This window comes from Sorex fumeus, unplaced genomic scaffold (genome assembly GCF_029834395.1).
Source record: "Sorex fumeus unplaced genomic scaffold, SorFum_2.1 ptg000002l, whole genome shotgun sequence".
Taxonomy (NCBI): domain Eukaryota; kingdom Metazoa; phylum Chordata; class Mammalia; order Eulipotyphla; family Soricidae; genus Sorex; species Sorex fumeus.
The window spans coordinates 467,097-493,712 of record NW_026606059.1 but is presented as its reverse complement, the minus strand read 5'-3'; the positions used below and the strand labels follow the sequence as shown (position 1 = coordinate 493,712).

General features: G+C 42.4%; 1 protein-coding gene and 1 pseudogene across 1 annotated transcript in view; both read right to left on the bottom strand.

Moving 5' to 3' along the window:
- The window catches only part of LOC130018719 (beclin-1-like), a 74,229-nt pseudogene extending 48,017 nt beyond the window's left edge, over positions 1 to 26,212 (bottom strand).
- SPIDR (scaffold protein involved in DNA repair) overlaps positions 1 to 26,616 on the bottom strand; it is a 344,944-nt gene that overhangs the window by 292,869 nt on the left and 25,459 nt on the right. The gene's annotated exons all lie outside the window — the stretch shown is intronic.

Here is a 26,616-nt window from a genome sequence, read left to right as displayed (position 1 = left end):
AAGAAACAGATACAGCACCACTGATTCCAATGAATGAAGATATAACTGTACAAATATGAGTATACATATACATTCCTATCAAACAATAAATCTGTCCTGCTTCTAATCTGCCTTTTCCAATTTTTAATTACATATAACTGGAAAAAAAATTTTCTTGTTACATGTTTGTTTGTTTTTTTTTTTTTTGGTGGTGATGGGGGAGAGGTGTTGGAGCCACAAGCAGTGGTCCTCAGGGCTTACTGCTGGTTTTGCACTAAGGGATCACTCCTGGCTGTCTCTAGGAACCATAAGAGGTGCTGGGGATCAAACCCAGGTTTGCCATATGCAAGGCAGGTGTCCCACACCTGCTGTACTGTCAAGCACCTTGCATGTTTTCTATAGCAGTACAAAGTAAACCTTAAATACAGAAATCCACACTAGATACTTGTCTTCACACTGCTAGGTAAACTGGTATCAATGCAGGCAAAGAAAGTCAACAAACAGAAAAGGTGATATCATTGACAAAGATGGTTGCAGAAGAAGCCTTCAAAGAAAAAAGTATTGGCCAGGGATATGACAATACCGTCTTTGAATGCATGAGGCTAGCTCCCAACTGTAAGTAACCCCCTCCCCATATCCCAATTAAAAAAAAAACTATTTTCTAAAGGCTAGAGATGGAGCTCAAGCGCCTAGCATGTGTAAGACCCTAAATCTGATCCCTGGCACTACATGACCCAACCCCCACCCTACTCAGCACCACTAACTATGGTGCTTGGTGCCCCCCCAACTTCCAAATTCCAACTACAATTTTTAAGACGTAGACACACACAAATACATATATATGTAAATATACATGTGTATGTATATACACATATATGTGAAAAACAAAAGTACAACAGATTCTGCAGACCCACCTAACATGTAAAGACAAGAGAAGCATTCCTCATTCCATTCAGAGCCTACACTGAAACTTATCTGAATGAACTTGACCCTGGTTGGCAACATGCCAACAATCTTCCTCACTGAATGACTTAAGAGAACACTGTGTTCTTGGCACAAGCACAAATAAAGGTGTTGAAATCCATGCTGAAAAGAAGCTCAACTTACATTTAAAAGCGACTTTTACATATAAGGATAAAAAGTACTTAAATATAATAAGGGACTTTCAGTGTTATGTACATATTTACTTCAGGTAATTTATTTTTTATCCTTCTTTCATTTAGGTCACTTGCAATTAAATACTTTCCTGAACCATCACTGGCGCCCTCCCTCAAGAAGAGTGAACCCACGGTCTGGCGCACCTCTTGTGCCTCCTTCTATAATAATGTACCTGGAAAATTCCAAAGCACCTTGGGCTGGCATATCAGGGAGGGACAGCAAGTGAAACAAGAAACAATGCACTGACTCACTTCCTCAGAAAGCCTGAGAGAAAAATATTGGCTACAATTCAGTTCTCTCACGCAATGCACTTGAAAACAGGTAAGAAACTTATGTCATTCTCATACAGGTTTTGTTACTCATCCACATAGGTAAGATTTTAGTAAATGAGAAGAAAAGCAAATAAAACACAAATTCACACGCAATTTGTATATATTACCAAAATAAAGTATTAGGTTATTTTTCTTTCATTTTTCCCCCACCTTCCTTCCTTCTCCAAATTCCAGGTATCAAAAAATGCCTTCATATGTAGCATTATGATAGCTCATTATCAAAAAAATTCACAATCTAAATCCTAAAGCAATTCACAATCACCTCATACACTGGGGAAAATCTGCCCAAGTTCTAGAGTGTTCATAGTATAAAGAATCAAATAAAAATACATTAGAATCTATGCTGGTAGACTTTACCAATAAAATGGCAAATGTTTACCCTTAATTCCTCTATTTTTTCATCTTCATTCATTACCACTTTTACTAAATTTTCTATATTCTAGAAACATATCCAGTGTTTAATCAAAGAAACAAGTTCACGTGCTTTTATTTCCACTGTTGATATGTTTATGGTTTAATCATGAAAATATAAATAAGCACATAATATTTTCAACATGCTATAAAGTCATTATTGTCTAGTTCTCGCTCTCGGAGAAACCGGAAGGCTACTGCGAGTATCCTGCCAGCACAGCAGAGTCTGGCAAACTCCCCGTGGCATCTTAGATATGCCAAAACCCAGTAACAATGATGGGTCTCATTCCCCTGACCCTGAAAGAGCCTCCAATGTGGCACTTGCTAAAATCTCAGGGGTAGGATGAATGGAGACGTTACTGGAAACGTAACATCGTTCAAGGAAATCAATGAACAACGGGATGACAGTGACAGTGACAGTGACTATAAAGTTAAAAGATTTTCAGAACTACAAAATACTTCAAAACTTACTTTTAACACTTGTTCAATCTTTGTTCAAAATTTTTTCAGAAAGTTTTAAGTAATATTAGCAAATGAGGTGTAAGAAAATTAAAATATACATGGTATGTAAGTTTAAAAAATAGTTCTTTCCCCCAACCAGGATTACTCAGATGATATCTTTAGATATATAAGCAAACTGTGTTTAGAAATCAGCCTAGGACCAATATTTTGCTATAAGCAAAAATCAATTCTGTGTACTTCTTTGCTACAACTGACAAATAATAACATGCTCACTACTAAGTATTCTTCTTCCTAGACCCCTTAGTGGATGGACATAGAAAATTACATACAAACATGTTTATTTCTATTTTCTCGTGAATCTACTTGGAGAGGAGGTGCTGGGAGCTACTCCTGGCTCTCTATTTGGGGGCTGCCTCTATAAATTTCGGGGAACCATGCAGTGCTGGAGATCAAACTGGGTCAGCCACATGCAAGACAAGGGCCTTAAACCCCCAAACTATCTGTAAAGTCCCATATCTGCATGTACTTAAGAAAGCATTTAAGTTCATATTATCAAACATAGCTCCGATACAATGCCAAAGAGTTCATTTTAACATTTCCCATTGTTTATTTGTAACTTCATTTTCTCCTAGATCTCAGACAGTGTACGGTGTACGTTACTGAAGAAAAATGTAACACAGGAGAAGATGTAATTATATCACAAGCCCAATTATAGGGAAAATAGATAACGTTTAAATGACCATTTTCCTAAATCAAATAATCACACTTAATAAAATCCCTACCCAAATCCCCAACAGCATTCTTCATAGAAACAGATTACTCAAATCCTAAAAGGTGCATGAATTCACACAGGGACTCAAATAGTTAAAGAAACCTTAAGGAAAAAAATGGAGCGATAGCACAGTGGTAGGGCATTTGCCTTGCACGCAGCCAACATGGCCGACCCGAGTTCGATTCCTCTGCCCCTCTCGGAGAGCCCGGCAAGCTACCGAGAGTATCTCGCCCTCACGGCAGAGCCTGGCAAGCTCCCTGTGACGTATTCGATATGCCAGACACAGTAATAACAAAGTCTCCAATGGAGACGTTACTGGACCCGCTCGAGCAAATCGATGATCAACAGGAGGGCCTTTACCTTTACCTTTTACTTCTCTCAACCATATCCACACTATAACCAAGCTCAATGAGGTTTCTTGAGAGTTCAAGATGCCATTTTAATGTTCATTGATTTAAAGAAGGTCTTTGATTCTGTCAAGATGGAAGCGGTCATTGAAGCCCTAGCCAATCAGGGCATTCAAACTCAATACATCACGATCCTTTTGTGAGCTGTATTATGGGTTCACTACCAGGATCTCACCATTCTACAAAGAAGTGATCATCGATGTCAAGATAGGGGTTTGGCAGGGTGATACCATTTCACCAAAACTCTTCAATGCCGGGGGTATGGTGCCGCCAGCAGCTCAATCTGTACCTGTGGGGCGAGTGCATCAGCAGCCTCATGGCGCCTTCAGACTTCCAGATACCCCAAAATTGCTGCTGTGCCTTTGGCCAGACCCCAAAAACTTGGGGCAAAGTTTACAAAGAAAGTAAACGGCCAAAAGTTAGGTATGTGGGAAACACACCCACAAACCACCTCCGGCTCAGCTATATAATTGGAGGCAAGGCCTCTTTGGTTCCTGATTGAACTGCTTAATGGACATGATCCCAGAGACTCAGAAACGAATCTCAGACCCAGTGGCTTTAGGTAGAAATGCGTCTGGTCTCTGCAGTAGGCTACCGGTGCTGGGCCAACCCAGGTGGGAATAGGTTTCGTGCCTTGGCCTATTCCCCCTGGAGGCCCAGTGGCCGCCATCCATCAGAGGCCTCTGGAGAGTCACATTTGGGATCCCAGTGACGAGACACACAGGGCCTCACGGGATGAGGGTGGAGCCGGGCTTGTCCTCCCCACCCCAACGAGACCCCAAGTCATTGCCCACGAAAGGCCTCTCTGGCTCCTGATCAAGCTGCTTAATGGCCATGATCCCAGAGACTCAGAAACAAATCTCAAAACCCAGTGGCGTTTGGCAGAAATGCATCCGGACTCCACAGTACGTTACTGTCGCCGGGCCAACCCAGGGAGGAAAGGGTGTTGTCCCTCCGTCTGCTCCCTCTTGGCGACTTGGTGGCTGTCATCCTCCAGAGGCCATTGGACAGTCAGGCTTGGGCCCACAGTGACAAAACTTGTTGGGTCTCACGGGATGGGGGGGGAGGTGGAGCCGGGCCTGTCCTCCCCACCCTAACGAGACCCCAAGTCATCGCCCACAAATGGCCTCTCTGGCTCCTCATCAAGCTGCTCAATGGCCTTGATCCTAGAGACTCAGAAACAAATCTCGAAACCCAGCGGCTTTTGTCAGAAATGTGTCTGGACCCCGCAGTAGGTTACTGTCGCCGGGCCACCCCAGGGGGGAATGGGTGCTGTCCCTCCGCCTGCTCCCTCTTGGCGACTTGGTGGCTGTCATCCTCCAGAGGCCATTGGACAGTCAGGCTTGGGCCCGCAGTGACGAAACTTGTTGGGTCTCACGGGATGGGGGGGGGGAGGTGGAGCCGGGCCTCTCTTCCCCACCCCAATGAGACCCCAAGTCATCACCCATGAATGGCCTCTTTGGCTCCTCATCAAGCTGCTCAACGGCCATGATCCCAGAGACTCAGGAGCAGATCTCTAAACCCAGTGGCTTTTGGCAGAAATCCCTCCAGATTTAAGTGTTAAAATTTCAGAATTTCAAAACCACATGGCTCTACTGCAGCCACACGACATCATATGTTATTCATAACCAGCAATAGAACACAAATTGTCTATTGCCTTTTCAGCATATCTGAGTGCTGGGGTAAAATCTTAAATAATGGTGGGTCTGGTGTCGAAATAGTGAATGTGATCAAAGTAGAGAGAGAGTAATGTAGAAATCATCTGCCCCACAGGCAGGGTGAGGGTGTGGGATGGGGGTATACTGGGATTTTTGGTGGTGGAGAATGGGCACTGGTGAAGGTACGGGTGTTTCATTGTACGACCGAGACTTAGACCCAAAAGCTTTGTAACTGCTCTCACGGTGATTCAATAAATAAAATTATAAAAAATGGAAAAAGAAAAAAAAAACTCTTCAATGCCACCCTCAAGAATGTCATGCGATGACTGGAATGGGAAGGAATGGGAGTGAAGATAGACGGTAGGCAACTACACCATTTCCTCTTTGCTGATGACATCGTTCTAAAAACACCAAACATTAGCCAAGCAGCACAAATGCTGGCCGACTTTGACCGTGAGTGTGGAAAGGTCGAACTCGAGCTGAATCTCATGAAGACAATGTTTATGAGAAACAGTCTTGTTCCTGACATTCCATTTGCTCTCAACGGAACAACCATCTCCGAATGCAACAGTTATGTGTACCGAGGTCAAGAAGTCAACATGATGAATGACCTGATACCTGAGTTGCGCAGGAGGAAGAGAGTGGCTTGGAATGCCTTCAAGAGCATGGAAGAAATAGCTAAGAGGACGAAGAACCTCTGACTCCGGGCATATCTCTTCAATTCCGCTGTTCTTCCTGCATTAGCATATGGCTCAGAGACCTGGGCCCTACAAAAGCAGGATGAGAACGCTATTTGGGTCTCCCAAGGAGGAATTGAAAGAGCTATGTGTGGAGTATCACGTTTCACTCAAATGAGAGAAAGAATTCAGAGTTCCAACCTCCTTCGATGGTCAAGAATCAAGGACGCTGTCTCATTTGCCAAGGCATTAAAAATCAGATGGGCTGGACACGTAATGAGATTTGGAGATGACAGCTGGATTAGAGCTGTTACAGACTGGATTCCACGGGATGTCAAAAGACCGTGTGGCCACCCACCTATGAAATGGTCAGACTTCTTCGATAAGACACTGGACAATCGGTTTGAGGATCTTTGTGCTCCTAGAATGAGTAGACGCCATTGGGCTACACTAGCATGCAACAGAAAAAATGGAGACGTTACTGGTACCCGCTCGAGCAAATCAATGAGTAACGGGATCAAGTGATAACATCTCATGACCTCAAACTATATTAAAAAAAAATATAGTGTTAGCATGGAATCAGGAAAAGGGACCCTTCATTCACTGCTGATGGGAATGTCGACTGATCCAGCTTTTCTAGAAAACAGTTTGATCATTCTTCAAAAAATCAGGAATTGAGCTTTCATATGACCCAACAATTCCACTTCTTGTAATATATCCCAAGGTCACAAAACACAATGCAGAAAAGACATCTCACTGGCACTCCTATATTCATTGCAGCACTAATTACTACAATAGCCAAACTCTGGAAACAACCCAAGTGCCTAAAATACACACTGAAATATTACTCAGCCATAAGAAAAGATGAAATCACGCAATTTGTTGCCACATGGATGGGTTTGGAAAGTATAACATCAAGTATAGTCACGAAGAGGGAGAAGCACAGAATGATCTCTCATCTAAAGGAACAAAGCTGGGGAATAGCTAATGCCCAAAGGCAACTGAAACAAAGTCTATGAGAAGGAGAACTGGTCTTCAAACGGAAGCTTGCCGCTTGGGGGCAGAGGCAGGAACAGGTCCGGGGAAGAGAACACTATGACAGTGGTCTCCCTGGAGGAGGATGGGACGTTGAAAGGAGGTAAAGCGATATTACATGATATCCACCAACAGAACACTGTAAACTACAGTTATTAAAAAGAAAGAGAAAAAAAAGTGCTGGCAAGGGAAGGGAATGGGATTGGAGGGAAGCGGGCACTGCTGAAGGGCAGAAGGGGGATCCATGCTAGAATACTGTATGCCTGGAACTCAGTCTTGAATAAACCTGTCACTTTGTCATTCACAGTGATTCAATTTTTTAAATATTTTTCATTTTAAAATAAAAATCTGGGCTGGAGAGATAGCACAGCGGGTAGGGTATTTGCCTTGCATACAACAGTCCTCTGTTCGATTCCTCCACCCTTCTCAGAGAGCCCGGCAAGCTACCGACAGTATCTTGACTGCACGGCAAAGCCTGGCAAGCTCCCCATGATGTATTCGATATGCCAAAAACAGTAACAACAAGTTCCACAATTTGTTGTAAGACATTACTGGTGCCCACTCGAGCAAATCGATGAACAATGGGAGGACAGTGACAGAGTGACAGTAATCTGGGCTAGAATGATAAGTATAGCTGGGTTGGGCAACTGCCTCGCAAACGGTTGACCTGGGTTTGATCCCTGACACCACATGTGGTCCCCCACCAAGCACCACTAAGAGTGATCCCTAATTGCAGAGCCGGGAAGTCCTGAGCATTGCTGGGTATGGCCCAAAATTTTTTTTCTTTTTGGTTCACACTTGGCGATGCACAGGGATTACTTCTGGCTCTGCACTTAGTAGTTACTCCTGGCGGTGCTCAGGGGACCATATGGGATGCTGGGAATCAAACCCATGTCAGCCGTGTGCAAGGAAAACGCTCTACCCGTTGTGCTATCTCTCCAGCCCCTGGACCCAATTTTTTTTTAAAAAGCTAAGGTAATCCAAAAATCATGAAGTATTAAAATTAAAACAGGTACCTATCAAAGGAATAGAAATGAAAGCTTAGAAACAATGCAAACATATATGTGTTCATTTAAAACAAGTGGCCAGTAACATAGAGAGCATACAATAAAGCAATGTCTCCCTTACAAAAATTCAAAATGGACTAAAAAATGTAAGAAAACATTCTAAAAGTACAAAAATACACAGAAAAAAAATAGGCAGTAAGTTGCTTAATATCAGACTTACAGATGTGTTCAACACTCAACTGATTACAAGGGAAACAAAAGCAAAACAACATTAATCTGTAAAGCTTCTGCACAACAGAAATCATCATCAAAATTAAAAGGCGGACTACTGAAGGGGAGACACTTTTAATTCATAATGTGACAAGAAGTTAAAATATATAAATAACTCATAATTGAGCAATAGAAAAATAACAACGAATGGACAAAAGAATAACAGACATTTCACTGAAGAAGATACAAGTAGCCAATAGTTACATGAAAAAATGTTCATCACTTACTACAGGGAAATGCAAATCAAAATCAAACTGAGGTATCATCTCAGATCTGACAGAAAGGTCACTATCAAAACAATATATTTATGGAATTGGAGTGATAATACAGCAGGTGGGTATTTGCCTTGCACACGTCCAACCTGGTTTGGATCCCCAGCATCTCATCTGGTCCCCCAAGCTTGCCAGAAGTGATAGCAGAGTGCAGCGCCAGGAGTGGCCCCCAAACAAAACACAAACAAACCAGAAAAAAAGACAATAGAGCTCTGGAGCTTATCTCCTACCACAGAGAAAACATACCAACAACTGCATCTGGGATCATTTACCAGGAAAGAGACCTAAATGTTGAATTAAAAGACAGACCTCACAACAAAGGATAAAAATACAGCGACAAGAGGGGTGGGAGAGACACATACAGGGTCTCACCTAGAAAAATGCCAACTGGTCTGGAGTTTCATCACGGGGAAGATTCTGAAGGCATAGAAATAGAACTTTCTATTTCCCTCTGGGATCTGTGAAGTCTGGTGTCCTTCACTGGGCACCACAAGTTTTCAATTCTGCTCAGCAGGAATGAATCCCTAGGGTTCCAGCATCTAAGATGGGTGGGGGGAAAACCGCAAAGAAACTAAGGGCCAAAGAGAATCGAAAGGCATACATAAAGGGCCACTCACAGGTTCACTAGCCCAGAACCCGGTACAGTAGCACCAGTCTAAAATATACCCAAATCTTACATAAAAGGCCTGGAGGGACAGCAGAAGGATTACCCGTGGAGGAATCCCTACGTGTAAGCACAGGGTCATGAATTCAAACCTCCAATGTTTCTCATATCCCATGCAATCCTAGCAGCTCTACTGTTTGAGCCCAGTAACTATGCTGTCTGTGAACCCTGGCACTGAAAGAAATTTCCAGCTAAACCAGACCTGACATAAAGCAGGGTCCAATCCCCAGTGGGCACCTGAACCAAAAAGATGCGCAAGCTCCATAGCCAAGAAGTATAGCCTCTGGAAGCATGGGAGCAAGCACCGCACTGACCCTGGTGAGCACCACCAAAACATGAGGCCACACAGGCAAGCATGTGTGCAAGTTCCATAACTAATGGGGTACAAACTTTGGAAAGCACCGCCATAACTACAAACCTCAACAAAGAGTTCTTACCCTGGCAGCCATGTGTCAAAACAGGGTGCAAACCTTACAATGTGCTACATTTAAATCTGTACAACCACTCTGGAGAAGCCTGTGTGCAACTCCTGGTCGTCACAACATCATCATCAAAAACTGAAGAAAGGACAAGCAGGGAATAAAATTTTCAAAGCCAAAATAAATCTTAAGTTGAGGGTAGAAAGATAATTCAACAGAATGAGTGCAAGCTTTGCATGTAGAAGAGTGAGATTTGATTCCTGGTTCTGCATCATCCCTGAATAGTGCCAAGAGCAGAGAACCAAGCCCAAAGTAGAGAACCAGAAGCAGCCTCCAAGCACTGACATGGGTGACCTTAAAACAAACAAAAAAATCTTCAGTTAAAGGGTGTAGGAAACTTGCCTCACAGCGGTCAACCCAGGCCTAGTGCTGCATATGTTCTGCGGAGGACCACCAGGAGTGACAACAGAGGTGGGGAAAGGAAGGGAGGGGAGGGGTTAGAAGGAGAGGGGAGGGAAGAGATAGGAGAAAGGGGTAAGGGGGGAAAGGAAGAAGAGGTGATGGGAGAGGAGGATAAGACAAATAAGCTCTGAGCACCACCAGGTGTGACCCTCCAAAAAAATTAAAAAATAAGATATAAATAAGTGTATATGACATGAACTTAGGAGCACCAAAACGTAGAGAATAACTTTTTTTTTAACTGTTAACCTTATCAAGACATCTTTTTATGACATCTTATCATCTCATTCCTACTTTGGACAAACTTGCAGGCTATCGAATGTAGCCTGCCCACAGGGCAGAGTCTGGCAAACTCCCCGTGGCGTACCAAATATGCCAAATACCAGTAACAATGATGGGTCTCATTCTCCTAAAGAGTCTTGAATATGGCACTTTCTCAAAAATCTCAGGGCTAGGATGAAAGAGACGTTACTGGGGCCTGCTCGAGGCAATCGACAAATAACAGGATGATGAAATGAAAAAAATGAAATGAAACTGTTAACCTATATTTCTGGCCAACTTTTTTTTTGAGATATCAATTAATAATACTACTGAGACGGTCACGGTCCTCCCATTGTTCATGGATTTGCTCGAGCGGGCCCAGTAACGTCGTCTCCATTATGAAACTTGTTGTTACTGTGTTTGGCATATCGAATACGTCACGGGTAGCTTGCCAGGCTCTGCCGAGTGGGCGAGATACTCTCGGTAGCTTGCCGGGCTCTCCAAGAGGGGCGGAGGAATCGAACTCAGGTCGGCCATGTTGGCCGCTTGTAAGGCAAACGCCCTACCACTGTGCTATCGCTCCAGCAGGAGTTCTGGGCTGTAGTGCACTATGCCAATCGGGTGTCCGCACTAAGTTCGGCATCAATATGGTGACCCTCCGGGAGCAGAGGACCACCAGGTTGCCTAAGGAGGGGTGAACCGGCCCAGGTCGGAAACGGAGCAGGTCAATACTACTGAAGTCACTGAAATTTTTATAGACATCATAGTTTATAATACTATTGAAATTGCAGATTCCTCCACCACTGTTTCCAGATTCCTCCACCATTATTCCACAGACCCTTTCCTACACCCCCTCCCCTAGACCCTTTAGTTCCCAGTTCTATTGGTCATGTTTCATAGTTTGTTTGCATTATATTTTGTTTCTTTATACTCTAAACATGAAAGAGATCATTTGTATTTATCTTTTATATTCTGACTCACTTTATTGTTTATTTATAACACCCTATAATTCCATGCCAGCTTAAGCAAATAGCATCATTTCATCTTTTCTCCTATCTGAATTTCACTGCACTCACCTATTGTTGGGCACTTGAGTTGCTTCCAGATCTGAGCTATTGTATAAAGTGATCCAATTAATAGAGGTATACATACATCTTTTTGGATTCATGTTTTTATGTTCTTGGGATGGAACACTAGGAACTAAATCGCTGGCTTACATGGAAAGTTTATTTGTACTGCCTTCGGAAATTATTGAACCATTTTCCCAAAGAGTTGAGCTATGCAACAATCTCACCAACAGTTAATAATGAGTTCCTTTTTCACCATATCCCTGATAGTACTTATTGTTTCCAGTCTCTTTCATACAAACTATTCTCCTTGGTGGGAGGTGAAATCTGACTGTTATTTTAATTTGCATTTCCCTGATTTTCAATGAGAAGGAATACTTTTTTGTGCCCATTGGCCATCTTTATATCTTCCTTGGGGAAATATCTATCTTTCCTCCTCATTTTTTAATGTGGCTGTGTGTGCCAAAGTTGAGCTTTGAGAGTGCTTTATGTATTTTGGAAATTAGGCCTTTGATATGGAATTGAAGGAGCTAAAGAAACATTAGCAAGCCATAGTAGCACAGCAGAATTTCACAAGGGATAAAACTGTAGAGAAGAAAATAATGACAAAATACAGGCCAGCATTGATAAGGAAGACAAAAAAGGAAAGAGAAACCAAAAAAAAAAAAAAAAAAAGGAAGAAAATGTAAGGCATTTAAGGAACAAAGACAAGAAGAATCATCTCTGAAATATAGGAATACCAGAAACTGAAGTAAAAGGGAAAGAGGAAGAAAGAGTGGTGGGAGAGATAATAACTGAGAACTTCCCCACACTCTGGCGGGAAGTAGTGGTGCAGATTCAAGAGGCCAAAAGAGCATCAACCAAAACAGAACCAAACAGATTATCATCAAGACACACCATTGTCAAAATGGCAAAAACCAAAAAAGAGAGACAAACTTCTTAAAGCAGCAAAAGAGAAGAGAAACCTTAAATATAAGGAAAATAATAACTGATCTCCCATATAAAGTGACAGGCAAGAAAAGAGTGGAATGACATCTTCAAACACTAAAACTTTCAACCTACACGACCCAGCAAAGTTCTCTCTCAGATGGGAGAGAGGGATAAAAACATTCTCAGACAAACGAGCTGGCGACATTTGTGATAACCAAACTGGCCCTGAATTAACTACTAACAGGCCACCTATAAGTCAAATATCCAATTTTAGAAGCAACAACCCCACACAGTAAAATGGAAACACAGCCCTTTACAGCATTACTATCCCTGAATGTGAGCAGAGTAAGCTCTCCCATCAAAAAGCACAGAGTGGAGGGATGAACAAGGAAACAAAATTCTCCCACTTGATGCTTACAGAAAACACATCTAAAGTCACAGGACAGGATAGACACGGGCCCAGAGTAAAAGCCTGGAGAACAATTACTTACACGAGCCAATGGAAAACAAAACAAAAATTTGGGACAGTCATACTTAGACCAATTGCATTCAATCTAAAGAAAGAAACAGCGAGGGACAACCATCACATACACACATGCGAACTCTGTGCACACCCTCCCCCCAAGGGAAATTCCAGCAGTCCCCACCCACATTTGCCATCTTGCCTTGGAGAAACAGCACAGCATCACTTCTCCAAGAAAACTTGATACCGCTGAATCTTCCCCCACAGACTGGTTCAGGATGAGCACTCTGGGGCTTTCTTGGACTGGATGTGTAAGGCTCCCCTTTCTGCCTGAGGACACAGCAGCCACAGCCATGCCCAGCAGCTTCCAACTTAGGAAAGCCCAGTTCCACAACTGAACCCCATCAAACTGCCCAAGCCACCGGACTGTCCCATAGCTGTAGCTCCTGAACCTCAAAATTTCAGAGTACTGTCAACCTATGAAAGACAGCAAATATGCCTGGAAAGTTGCATAGAAGACCACCAACCTCAATGAGCCTCAACCAGCACTAACCTGCACAGCAGATCCTCAGTCACTATCTTTACTGACATCATTGTGAGATACAACAATTGTCACAAATTGACTCACTGATCCAAGATTTAATCCCATTTGCCTTTGTGTTGCAACAAATAATATGAAGTACATGTGACTGTGCCTGCAAGAAAGCAGGCTGAGATAGTGGGTGGGAAACTGGGGATACTGGTGAAGGAAAGGGCACATTGGTGGGAGGGTTGGTATTAGATCACTAAGACCTTGTAAATCAGTGTTATAATTCAAAGATGTTTTAATGAACTGTCATAACAGGCTGTCTTCTATCCCTGCCAGGAGGTACCTAAAAAAGTAGAATGTTTAAGAAAAGAAAATCCATGATATGGTTTTATTCCTATTTATTCATAAGACTAAACAGTAAGGTATGTTCATTCACAATAGCCAATCTGGAAAAAACCCAAGTGCCCAAGAGCAAATGACTGAATAACGAAAGAACAGTATATAACACGCCGTGGAACACAACCTGGTGATAACAAATGATGATCACGAATCTGCTGCTACATGGATATATCTCAAGATAATCATGCTGACTAAAGCTGGTCAAAAGGAGAGGGAGAGACACAGAATGATCTCTCTCAAGTGTGGGATATAAATAAATGTAGCTGGGGAATAAAAAATTCCCAGAGGAAACAGACAGAAAGAGGAGAACTGGCCTTCAGTAAAAAGCCTGGAGGGGAGGGGCTGGGGTGGGGGATAGGACAAGGAAGTGAACACTAAAGTGACATATGTGTGATGCCCTGTCAGTAACATTGTTACAAAACAGAGTCTAAAAGGGAAAAAAAGATGTCAGGCACAGAGGCAAGCAGGAGGTTGGGAGGGGAACTGGAAACATTGGTGGAGGGAAGTGGGCAACATTAAAGGGGCTGGTGCTGGAACATTGTATGGCTGAAACTCAATTATGAATAACTTTGTAATTCATGGTGATTCAATAATTTTTAATAAAAGTAAATTAAAATTTTTTAAAAACTAGAGAGCTAAGATAGCCTTCCTTAGACTGTAACTAGTGAACCAGGGATCAATTCTTAAAAGAGCATTCAAACGTCAGCAAAATGGGACTCATTTATTCAAACAAACAAACAAACACTGTCCTCCCGTTGTTCAACAATTTTGCTCGAGCGGGCCCAGTAACATCTCCATTTTGAGACTAGTTGTTACTGTTTTTGGCATAATACATTTTTTTCTTGGGGCTGGAGCAATAGCACAGTGGGCAGGGTGTTGTTTGCCTCGCACGCGGCAGACCCTGGTTGGATTCCCAGCATCCCATATGGTCCCCCGAGCACTGCCAGGAACAATTCCTGAGTGCAAAGCCAGGAGTAACCTCTGAGCATAGCCAGGTGTGACCTAAAAACAAAAAATAAAATACATTTTTTTCAACATTAAAGAGAAATTATATAGATGTAGGATTGGTTTTTATATAAAAAGATATATAAATGGTCAAAAAGTGAGAGCAAATAAAGTTGCTTGACTACCATAAATTTAGTTGTATTTTAAGACTTCTTTCTTCCTTTTCCTTCCTCTTTAACAAAAAGTATAAGAAAGGTTCAAGCCAAGAAAAGTTCAACCTAGATGTGTCAAAGGCATTTGGGGACAAACAGAAAAAGAAAATAGTGTTCCCACATCAGGATATCAGAAGACTGAAGACTGGCAGAGTGTTCCATTCTTAAGGAAAAAGCACAAATCCCAGATGTCTCTATCGCAGCTGTTGGAGTTATGGAAGACAGAACAGAAAAACAAGAAAAGATTTTTCTGGAGTACCACCAGATGTCTCTGTGACTTTATAACTTAAAAATTAGTTGGTTCCCTAGTCCATTTTAAGTAAATCCTTTTCAAATATTTATAATGTGAAAAACCTATCTATTACAAATGATGTTTTAAAAATTGCTGGCATCTGAAAAAGGAAAAATAAACTATGACCAAACAACTAAAAGTAATCCATAATTTAAAAAAAAAATTTATTTTCCCCTGTGGGACTGTTTCTTCATACTTTCTAAGAACTTTCAAAATTTATAGTTTTTTTGGGGGGGTAGGGTTGGAGGGGGCACCCCCAACTGTGCTCATCACTTACTCTTTTTTCTGTGTTCAGAGGTCATTCCTGGCAATGTTCAGGGTACCATATGTAGTTCCAGAGATCAAACAAAGGTCAGTCATAAGGAAGGCAAGCATTTTAACCCCTGTAGTGCCCTTTTTTTTGCTGGAGCAATAGCACAGCGGGTAGGATGTTTGCCTTGCACACAGCCAACGCAGCCAACCTGATTCGATTCCTCCGCCCCTCTCGGAGAACCCTGGCAAGCTACCGAGAGTATCTCGCTCGAATGGCAAAGTCTGGCAAGCTACCAGTGGCATATTTGATATGCCAAACACAGTAACAACAAGTCTCACAATGGAGACGTTACTGGGCCTACTCAAGCAAATTGATGAACAACGGGAGGACAGTGACAGTGACAGCAGAAAGTGACAGTGACAGTGACTACTTCAAAAATGCAGTTAAAAAAAAAAATTCCTGGACTTGAATTTTGCTCCATGGCTTGGAGGCCAGCCACACATGCTAGGGGAAAAGGGAGCTCAGATAGAGAAGGGAGCACCAAATAAAGGGTGTTGGGAGGATCCTCCCAGGATGGGAGAACCATGCTGAAAGTAGACTATAGACCAAACATGATTGCCACTCAATGCCTCTTTTGCAAACCACAACATCCAAAAGGAGAGAGGGAACAAAAGGGTATGCCCTGCCACAAAGGCAGGGTGGGATGGGAGGATGGGGGGGGGGGGGGGGATACTGGGATCCGTGGTTATGGGAAATGGGCACTGGTGGAGGGATGGGTATTTGATCACTGTATAATTGAAGCCCAAGCACAAAAATTTGTAAGTCTACAACTGTACCTCATGGTGTCTCACTAATAAAAATTAAAAATTTTAAAAAAGCGGGTAGGGCGTTCGCCTTACAAACGGCCAACATGGCCGACCCGAGTTCGATTCCTCCGCCCCTCTCGGAGAGCCCGGCAAGCTACCGAGAGTATTCGATATGCCAGACACAGTAACAACAAAGTCTCCAGTGGAGACGTTACTGGGCCCGCTCGAGCAAATCGACGATCAACGGGAGGGCCTTTACCTTTACCTTTACCTTAAAAAAAGAGAGAGAGAATAAGAGAAAACAAAACTGACATGTCAGGAAATAAATAATATAAAAATAAATAAAATTTATAAAATAAATTCCTGGACTCTGCCCTTTTTTTTCCTTACTGCTTCAAAAATGCAGATTCAGATTAAAGAAAAGAAAATTTCCTACTCGTTTTAATTTTGGGGGGGTCACACCGGCAATGCTCAGGGGTTACTCCTGGGGCTCTTCACTCAGGAATTACTCCTAGCAGTGCTCAGGAAACCATATGGGATGCCGGGAATCGAAGCCGGGTCAGCTGAGTGCAAGGCAAATGCCCTACCTGCTGTGCTATCACTCCAGTTCCTCGTTTTAACTTTAAGATGGCAAATACTCTCCAAACCTGCATACAGCCTTTTGTTTTCTCCAATTGCCATCAACTGCCCACTATCAATTTAACACCCAAAATGAAACAAAATTTTCTTTCTTTCATAGGGACTATGGATAGTACAGGGATCGCTCCCAAAATGACTCTGGTTCAATCCCTGGCACCACAAATGGTTCCCTGAGCACCACCAGGAGTACAGAAGTGACCCCTGAGACAGGAGCCAGGAGCAGCACCTGAGCACCATCCACCCACACCCACTCCCCAAAAGAAAAATCAGTTCTCAAGTGCGCGAGGATATTTCAGTGGTAGCAGGTAAGCACGAATCTGTATGTACCACTCAGGGTACAGTCCCACATGTAAAACAAGGTCACACAGCAGCACTGCTGTTTCTGATCCCCAGAACACAACCAAGTGGTTGTGAGCACCAAAATCAAGTCTACAACCCCAGCAAGTACAACTGTGTAAGTACCACAGTCAAGTTTGTGAGATCTCTGGTCACTCAAACAACAAAAAGGGAGGAAATAAGTTAATCTTTTGTCAATCTTAATTTTCAAAAATTTTATAATACTGTTGGAGCACTGAAATGTGTCCCCCAAAATTCATGCATTGAAAGCAGGAATGCAACCCAGCAAGAGAGTACTTGTCTCAGATGGATGAGGTCCTGGGTTCAATCCCAAGCTCCACAAAGCGACAGCAAAAATCCCACATGCACACTCATAGCATCATTTATGAAATGTTTACTGTAAAATTTTACTAATTAAATTGCTCTGTTATTGTTCCAAGGATCTTCTGTATAGTCTGGATAAAAGGTGCTTATGGAAAAAAAGGGCTGGAGCGATAGCACAACGGGTACGGCGTTTGCCTTGCATGCAGCCAACATGGCCGACCCGAGTTCAATTCCTCCACCCCTCTCGGAGAGCCCGGCAAGCTGCCGAGAGTATCTCGCCCTCACGGCAGAGCCTGGCAAGCTACCCGTGATGTATTAAATATGCCAAACACAGTAACAACAAATCTCATGATGGAGACGTTACTGGGCCCGCTCGAGCAAATCGATGAACAACGGGAGGACTGCGATCCTGCGATGGGAAAAAAAAAAAAGAGAGAGATCCTTACAGAACATTTAAATACCTGAGATTAAACTATGTCCACTTACATGTAAAGCATCTCCCCAGCCCCGATTTTCTCTATTTCTTAATAGTTTTATTTAGTGAACAGAATCATTTTATTTAATGGAATTTTGTTTATTTATTTATTTTTCATCAAATTCACCTTTCTATTCCTCAGGGGCACCAATGACTCTTATATTGATCCTGTTGAACTCATCCCATAGTTCTCTAGTGTGCATTTATTTCCTTTCAAACATTTTTTCTGTATTCTGTTGTTTTCTAGAGGCTTCCTACATCTCATCTTAGCTTGCACTGGTTTTTCTTTTCTTTTCTTTTTTTTTAAAATTTTACTAAATCACCGTGAGATAGTAACAAGCTTTCACGTTTGGGTTACAATCACACAATGATCAAACACCCATCCCTCCACCAGTGTACATTCCCCTCTACCAATCTCACCAGCATACCCCTCCTTCCCCACCCTCCCCTGCCTCCACGGCAGACAATATGCCCCATACTCTCTCTCTCTACTTTTGGGCATTATGGTTTGCAATACAGACACTGAGAGAGCATCATGATTGGTCCACTATCTACTTTCAGCACACATCTCCCATCCCGACCGATTCCTCCAGCCATCATTTCCTCAGGGATCCCTTCCCTATCCCAGCTGCCTTCTCCCCTCCGCTCATGAGGCGGGCTTCCAGCTATGAAGCAATCCTCCTGGCCCTTGTACCTCCTGTCCTTGGGTGTCAGCCTCATGTTACGTTATTCTATACTCCACAAATGAGTAGCTTGCACCGATTTTTCCCTCCGCTGCTGTTACTCGGCTGCTGAAGTTTTCCACTGAGTTTTTTCAATTTCACCTCTTCAGTTGTGTCACTTCTGAATGTAGTTTTCTCATTTCTGCTCTTCTACTTTAAGCACTGCAGACTACCAGTAACACTGGTTCTTTGAATTCATTAAGCATCCTCAGCATAGTGCCTAAAAAGCCATTATCTAGGAGGCTACAGAGCTACTAGAGTCTTCCATGCTCTGATTTTCACTCACTGGACTTGGTGGGCTTCTATGTCGTTTCTGCATTGTGCCAGCCGTGGTCTCAGGAGGACTCTCTGCAGCTCACCCCTGTGTGAGCTTTCTGAGGGTTTAGACTAAATGTTGAGCTTTTCTTTCTGTACTCCTGCTTACTCAGTGACAGGAGATATAAGTGTATATGCAATGTAAAGTGTGACAAGCTGTCCCAGGTTCACATAGCCACTTAAGCAGGAATGCAATTCAGGGTATAAGCAGTGGTGAGTAAAGGAAAGGAAGCCACTTCAAGTTCCAAAAAACCCATCAGGAAATTAACCAGGAAGTTAGCCTCATCAGAAATGAGCAAGTGAGCATATGGGCTGTGAAAATGGGCCTGCAGAAACAGGGGGAGTCAGGTGTGAAGGATGCTGGGACTAGGTAGAAAAGAAGAGAATCCCCTACATGTTCCAAGAAAGGCCCCAGGGGTATCAGCCGAGAGGTTAAACTCACCTGCAGAACAGCAAGCAGAGGGTCTGAGCTGTAAGTGTGGGCCAGCAGAGAAAGCAGATAAGGAGCTGCTGAGACTAGGTGTAAAGGCAGTACTACCCATGACTTTTTTATAGACAGAGGCCAAATGCTATTGATATTTGTATGAAGTAGTAAAATCATCCATAGATCAAAAGCATTCCTAAGAAAAAAAGATTATGGAAGTGTTTTTTTCCCAAAAATTTTAAATTTTACAATGAACCTAGTATGCAATCAAGATAGTAAGGAACTGGAATAATGACAGACTTTCAGAATAATAGAATTGTGAGCCCAGAGTCAGACCATCAAGTATCAGCTCAGCTAATCATTGACAAAGGAGCTAAAGGAATGAGGTGGAGCAAGGAAACCCTTTCCAACAAGTAGAATTGGGAAAACTTGTCAGTCATATGGAAAAGGATTAATTCAGACCCCGACCTCACTAAAGGTCAATCTAAGTGAACTTAAAAACCTTGATATTATGTTCAATCCATAATTATATCCATAAATTTTAACAAGAAAAGCAAGTAGAACCCTTTACAAAATTGAAATCCTCGATGATTTACTGCCACTGGCAAAGTAAATACAAGCAAAAATAAACATATGGAACTACATCAAATTAAGAAGAATCTGCACAGTAGGAGAAAAATGATAACTAAAATAAAAAAACCACACAAATGGAAGAAAATATATGCCCACCACTGATCTGATAAATGGTTACTATCCAAGATAAATAAAGCACTTGTAAAACTTAGCAACAACAACAACAAAAATCCCATCAAAAAAGGGAGAAGAGACAAATAGCCACTTCCTACAGAAGACATGTAGATGACCAACAGGTATGTAGAAAATTTTTCTGCATCGCTTGGGCTGGAGTGATACTACAGCAGGTAAGGTAATGGCCTTGCACGCGGCCAACCCGGCCGACCCAGGTTTGATTCCTAAGCCCCTCCCGGAGAGCCCGGCACGCTACCGAGAGTATCTCGCCCGCACAACAAAGCCTGGCAAGCTACCTGTGACGTATTCGATATGCCGACACAGTAACAAGTCTCACAATGGAGACATTACTGGGCCCACTAGAGCAAATCGATGAACAACGGGAGGACAGTGCAACAGTTCTACACTTGCACAAAAACGCAAATCAAAACAACAATACCACCTTACATTAGTGAGATTGGTAAAAATCAAAATGAACCACAGCAATCAGTGCTGGGGTGGATGTTGAGAAAATGAACTCTCATCCACTGTTGGTGTTGAGTGTTGTCTTGTCCAAGTCCTCCAGAGAACAATATGGTCTCTTCACAACTAAGAATTGGTGTGTCAGCTCCCATGTTGACTCCCTCTGTATCCCACGCACCACTACTGTATCTTTCGACAACATCACTCCCCACCCCCATATCCTCCAAAGTAAAGTACAGGGCCATATTTAGTCCTCACACATTACTCAGTCAAGTTATTTGTGCTATAACCAATTGGAATTCCCCTGCCCTGCTCCTGCAATGACTAGGTTTTACTAGCTTCATACACACTCAGATGAATTGGAAATATATGTAGTATTGCTTAGACCCAGACTACCCGCATAAATCCCCACGATTAAAACACAATATTTGTGCTTTACCCAGACTACCCTGCTAAAATATCCTCACAAATCACTGGAGATGGCTGGAAAGATACATAAGGATATATAGTAGTCTGCTATGCTGACCAGCATACTGGATTTCCATTGATATCATCTTACTTCCACTGTTACCACCCATGAAACACTGAAAGAAATAAAAAAAAAATACTAGAAAATAAGCCTTTAAAAATGGGACAGAAACACAGGTGTCTTGAAGATCATCCAAAATCTTGATGACATTTGAGGACACCAGAACTACACAGTCTTCACAATGGCAGGGGACAAAGAAATCTCTGGAAGGGAAATTCAATGAACCCCCCAAAATTGTGACATGAAACATTAAAGGGTTCATCGAAATGAAACTAAAAGAGGCAAATAAAACCGCAGCAAGTCACAGCAACAGAATTCAGAAGGCCAAAGAACAATGTGCAAGTGTGAGTTTCAAAGAGGGAGTGCGGTGGGGTGTGCAAGACCCGAGCACACTGGCCAAGAACCGTTCCTCTGGCCAGTCCACGGTGGCAATGGACAGATGAAGGACCGGGGAACAGAGAAACAGGATCTGGGCCCCAGGCTGGTCAGCTGTCAATTTCTCTTTCCTCCCCAGCATAGTCTGATCTCTCCCCTTACTGAACAATTGTAGTCATAGTTTTGGTCATAGTCCTCATTATCATAGATCCATCATCCTAGTCTCCTCATAGACCTCAAAGTCCTCTCCTTCATTATATTTTCTTCCTCATCTCATCCTTGTCTCATAGTCCTCTATTTCCAGTCACCATCATCATCTAGTCCTCCTTCTAGTCCTCACAGACCCTCTAGTCCTCAAAGACCTCAAAGTCCCAAAGTCCCAAAGTCCTTCTTTCCCATTTCAGCATAGTTACATAGCAATCATGAAGGGTGGGAGGTACACATATGTGGGACTGATTGCCATAACAACAAAGAGGTAAAGCCACTCTTTCAAAGGACGTTCTAGGAGATTAACTCAAGGACAAAATCTGATCTGAGGATTCAACACTCCAGATTGCTAGGAGATACGCTACAGGGTGGGATTCCATCTAGGGTGTATTGCTTTCTCCTTTCCTCAGCTAATAATCCATTCAAACAATCATAGCAAATTTATTTCGTATATTTCTAGCAATGTCATTTTGTATGAACACAGTATGAGATATACTAAGCTTAAAGGTCGGCTCTTCCTGGGGACATCTCGCTATATATCCCAGACCACAGTCCACAGGCCAGGCTAGTCTTTTCTAACCCCAGCAGGGTCCTTATTCAGTTACTTCTTTTTGGGTCATGACCACGCTCTTAACTTATAATACTTATGGTGCTTAGCTTGTCTCCTTTCAATGCCAGGGTAGCTTACAGCTTGCCCTGGGCCCATCCAGTCCCTTCGTTGGGACCCTGATTTTGGAATGCTAGGAACTAAGGGCAACTAAAGTACAAGTCAAGTAAATATGGATGCCCAGGAGCAAACATTATTTTGGAGTCCACTAACTCCCATGTTACAAAGCATAGCATGAACTGTCTTCCTGTGTCTATACAAAAAGGACATTGCTAAATAAACCATGCAAATGACAAAAAGCAAAGAGAAAAGCAATATAGGATTATAAGTGCTTGATGGAATTGGGTGTGCCTCAGGGGCACAGTTGTGGGAATAACTCAATAAACCTAAGCTCCCTGCAGGAGGAGCAAGGACAACCCAATGTTATACAACAGGTAAAGTACTTGCCTTACACATGGCTAACCCAAGTTCAATACCCAAGACCCCAGATAGTCCCCCAAGGGCAGATAGGAACGATTTCTGAGCACAAACCCAGGAGTTAGCTGTAAGCACTAACTTAAGGTGGACGGCCAAAAACAAAAAACAACTTAAAAAAATACCAGAATCTATGGGACACAACAAAAGCTGTACTAAGATGGAAATTCTTAGCATTACAGACCTATATTAGGAAAGAATAAAAAGTTCAAATCAATGATCTATACAAATGTCATAAATACCTGGAGAAGAAACAATAAATGAATCCAAAACTAGTCAAATAAAAAGATAATAATAAAAACTAGGGCATAATTAATGATACAGAAATCAAGAAAAGAATACAAAAAGTCAATAAAACTAGAAGCTAGGTTTCGTTTTTTTGTTGTTATTTTTTTTTTTTTAAGAATAAACATGAGGAGCTGGAGCGATAGCACAGTGGTTAGGGTGTTTGCCTTGCACGCAGCCGACCCAGGTTCAATCCCCAGCATCCCATATGGTCCCCCGAGCACAACCAGGAGTAATTCCTGAGTGCAGAGCCAGGAGTAACCCCTGTGCATTACCAGGCGTGACCCAAAAGCAAAAAAAAAAAAAAAAAAAAAAAAGACAGAAAGACAATCTGTTGGCTAGATTCACAGGAGCAAGAAAGAGAAAATGCCAAATGAATTGGATCAGAGATGAAAGAAAGAAGTCATAACAGACCCCTCGACAATTTAAAATATCGTATTACTATGAAGGACATATTCTGTTAAACTAGAGAACCTAGACAAATGCATAGATTCTTAGAATCATGCAACCTACCAAAACTGAGCAAAGAGAAAATAATAAACCCGAAAAGGTCAATTACAAACAAGGAAAATAAAATAGTAATTAGAAATCTCCCCTAGAACAAAAGTCCTAACCAACATGGGTTGACTGCTAAGTTCTATCAAACCTTCAAAAACTTACTATCCCACACTCTTGCAAAGTACTAAGAAACAGGAACCCTTCCTAATAGCTTTTATGAAGCCAACATAAAAAAATAAAGATACTACTAAAAAAGAAAATTTCAGACCCATTTCACTGATGAACATCAATGGAAAAATCCTCAACAAAATCTTAGTAAATCAAATCCAACAACATATCAATAAGACTGTACTGCAATCAAGTCATTCCAAGAATGCAAGGACAGTTTAACATGCAAATCAATTAATGTAGTACAAAAAAAAAGATAAAAATCATAGAATAGGGGCCGGAGCAATAGCACAGCGGGTAGGCCGTTTGCCTTGCATGCAGCCAACCTGGGTTTGATCCCTGGCATCCCATATGGTCCCCCAAGCACCGCCAGGAGTAATTCCTGACTGCAGAGCCAGGAGTGACCCCTGAGCATTGCTGGGTGTGACCCAAAAAGCAAAAAAAAAAAAAAATCATAGAATAGTTATCAATCAATGCAGAAAAAACTTTCAATGAAATCTAATATCATGTATTGGATAGAAGGAACACTCCTCAAGATGGTAATGGTCAGCTTGTTCTTCAGCTATTTCCCCTTTTTCTCTCCTCTCACATGTTTCTAAGCAAGCTTTGTTCAAAAAAAAAAAAATCCCTGCTTCACTATTTCACCTGAAATTATTTTCTGTGAGGGAAAGGCAAGGAACCCAGAATACCTGAACTGATATTAGAACTTTCTTCTCCTGCAAAGGGAAATTCCTCAGTCCAGTCTGAGTCCACAGTTCCCCCAAGAAATCAGGTGACCAGGATTATCCCCCATATTGTGCAGAACAAGCAGTCTTCAGGTGCATTTGACAGGCTGCTGCCTGCAGCTGGCGTGATGTGAGTGTCCGTGCCATGCAGGTGCTCGTGGCAGACTACAGACCTGTCCCATGCCAAGTTATTTCCCCCAAGCTGGGGAAATCGTGGTCAAAGTAGATGAGCAAAGAGATAGACGCACTCTCTCCTCGAGTCTACTTCTCTCACTTCCCACTTTACAGAGCCACGAGCAACAGATCTAAAGAGAAAAAAAATGGGATCCAAATTCAAATCTCTGGGACTCTTGTACCTGCCAGTGTCTGAGATCTACTGTGACCTTCATGAAGGGAAAATCATGAGACTGGATTGTATTTTCTACTTGCTCTGATTGGCATCTCAAAATCTGGGCTTAGTTATTTGATCTTAAATAACCTCAGGAATTATCATACAGGTACTGAACACATCAAATAGGCCATACAATCCAAGTTTATTTGGGAATCAGACTCTTTGTCTTATGAATGAAGATGTGGTTTCAGAAACATTAAGAAAAACCTCCTGAGGGGCTGGAGCAATAGCACAGCGGGCAGGGAGTTTGCCTTGCACGCGGCCTACCCAGGTTCGATTCCCAGTATTCCATATGGTCCCCCAAGCACCGTCAGGAGTGATTCCTGAGTGCAGAGCCAGGAATAACCGCTGAGCATCGCTGGGTGTGACTCAAAAAGAAAAAAAAAAACCTCCTGAAACAGATATAGAGAACTACTGTGAAATTACTGAAATTTCTTGCCATTTTTACAAACACTGACATTTCAAATACTTTGTTTTAAATGAGAAGTGTCTGAAATTTTTTTTTAAAAAAGTAAGAGACCGCTTTTTATGTCCAAAATTCAAAGTGCATGCTCCACTCTCTTTAGTTTTTTGTTTGCTGTTTGGGACATATTCGGCTATGCTCAGGGCTTACCCTGATTTCGTACTTAGGGATCACTCCTGGCAGGGTTTTGGGGACCACATGGGCAGGCTGCGTGTAAGGCAAAAAGCCCTATGGCAGTACTAACTCTCCAGCTCCACCCCCTTCAGTTTTGCCTCTTCCAGACAGAATTGTTAAAATATGACCCAAAATGCTAAGATCTGAAGCAACTTTGGTAAATAAATATTGGTTTAAAACATGACAGTTTCGTGGCTGGAGCTATAGCACCGCAGGTAGGGCATGTGTCTTGCTCGCAGCTGACAGGGGTTCGATCCCCAGCATCCCATATAGTTCCCCGAGCACTGCCAGGAGTGCGGAGCTAGGAATAACCCCTGAGCATAGCCAGGTGTGACCCAAAAAGGCAACATATAAAAGTGATGGTTTTGTCTGATATTCATATCTGCCGCTAAAGTCATAAAAGTGAATATAGTATTTTTAGCCTAAAAAAGTAGTAACAATCATCTCTACCAAACCCACAACCAGTACCATGCTTAATGGTAAAACTAACTGAAAGCATTCCCTCTGCGATTCTGGCACAAAGCAAGGATGTTCACTGTTTCCCCCTTTTATTCAATATAGTGTTAGAAATCTAACAATAGCAATCAGGCAGAAAAAAGAAATCAAAAGGATCCAAATTGGTACATAAGTCTGTGGCAGCAAACTCCGGGGTGCCCTCAGGAGGGGGGCAGGCCAAATCTCCACTTTGCTGAAGCCCCAGCAACCTCACTCACACCACAACAGCTGCCGCCATGCCAGCGGTCTGTCTCTACTGCCTCAGGACTAAGCTCTGCAGAGATGCCAAACTGCCAAAATTCTCAGGGACACCAGTCTGTTTGGCTGAGACCTTGGGGTTTTCTCAAAGTGGAAGCAGGCAATCTATCCCTCTGGTACTTCCAGAAGACCTGGCAGCCACACCCCCATGCCACAACCACCAACATGAAAGATAAATGACCTGTTAAATATTCTGAATTTTCTGGAGTACATGGCCACAAATGCAGCCATGAGACATCTCTGAATATTTCCAAACATCTCCAAACTCTATAGTGCTGACATCGTAGTAGGAGCATTACAAAGCAGATGGAGAAAAAAAACACAGAAGCCAACTAAGCTCAATAAACAAAAACATCAAACTAGGCTCAATTAGCAACAACAGCT